This window comes from Buceros rhinoceros, unplaced genomic scaffold, assembly GCF_000710305.1.
Source record: "Buceros rhinoceros silvestris isolate BGI_N320 unplaced genomic scaffold, ASM71030v1 scaffold11949, whole genome shotgun sequence".
Classification (NCBI taxonomy): Eukaryota; Metazoa; Chordata; class Aves; order Bucerotiformes; family Bucerotidae; genus Buceros; species Buceros rhinoceros.
This window is the reverse complement of record NW_010431076.1, coordinates 67,592-68,921: the sequence shown is the minus strand read 5'-3', so window position 1 is coordinate 68,921 and position 1,330 is coordinate 67,592. Positions and strand designations below refer to the sequence as shown.

The 1,330-nt window shown below is 42.9% G+C and overlaps 1 protein-coding gene across 2 annotated transcripts in view; it reads left to right on the top strand.

Moving 5' to 3' along the window:
- RBFOX2 (RNA binding protein, fox-1 homolog (C. elegans) 2) overlaps positions 1–1,330 on the top strand; it is a 56,473-nt gene that overhangs the window by 31,796 nt on the left and 23,347 nt on the right. The gene's annotated exons all lie outside the window — the stretch shown is intronic.

Below are 1,330 nucleotides of genomic sequence, written 5' to 3'. Positions count from 1 at the left end.
TGCTGGTCGTGGATAAAAAAAAAAAACCAAACATCAAACCACAACCCTGCATTTTACAAATGTGTAAGAGTTTTGTGCTGGAAACCTAGCTGTGGATGATAAAGGCCAGCATGTGCAGCTTGGGCTTTTTTAGATTAGTATTGCAAAGACCTTTTAAAAGCACTTGAAGAATGATGGCTTGCTTGTGCCTTGTTGCTAACAGTGTTTAGAAATCAAGATGCCTTTTTTGTGGGGGGGTGCACCAGTCCATACATTTCAACCCTGAGCTGCATGGAGAGGACCAGAAGGCTAGCATGCCCTTTTCTTGATGAGGAATAGCTGTAGATCCACCCACATCACCTCACTGTCCAGTTAATATTGGGAGCTGCCATTGCATCAAATGCAAGCTTTGTTCTTCCTGCTCCTGAGGATATTGGAGCCAGCAAAGGTTGCACTCACTACACCAAAATGGTATTTGCTTCATACTAAGCCACGGGAGCCAGTTACTTCTCTTCTTAAGATAGGCTAAAAGCAGAATGCAATGGAATTTTTTGTTTGGCCCCACTCTCTGTCATGGCACGAAGAGTATCTCATCACAGTTGTCTGTAGTATTTGTTACCAGTTAAAGTCCTAATTCATTTAGTCACATTGACTCTGTTTTAATGTCAGTGCACTCAGTCATCTCCATGGAAAGAAGCATGATCTCTTACCCTGCCCGGTTATCTGACTGCATGAGTGGGCAGCAGCATGAACTTGTAGGACAGACGTGTTGCATGTGCTTTTATGGTGCGGTAAACCTCATAAATTCATCTAACTAAAGGGACATTTTAGCAGTCCTTGAGCCTTTGTGGTTGCTTCAAGCAGGGCACATCAGTTTTTGTCAACCTTCATGGTCTAACTAGGCAGAGATTTGTTGCTGTTCACAGCACAGAGGTTTTCATCTCAGAACAAAGCCAAGTAAGATGATTAGCAGGGTGGAAGGGAGGTAGCAGTGTCAGACAACACTTGCCTTTACCGATGGATCAGTGTTTAGATTTACACTCAACTCCAGCACAGTACTCATAGATAGAAAAATTTTGAAACTAGAATAAGTGATACTCTAGATTTTCACATTAAGCAATGTTTATTTGATTGTGCCACCCAGCAGCCCTGCTTACTTTGAAGGCCCCGTGTGTTATTAGGGAAGTTACAGGCATAGGAATAGTCATGAGCTGTGGCTCGAAGAGTTTGCGAGGGATGCTGTACAAACAGCCCTTCCTCTCAACAGTTTTCTAAGGTAGGTAATGATTATTGTCTCCGTTTTACAGGTGGGAAAAGCAAGGTTCAATGTTTGATTTGCCCAAAGCTTCGC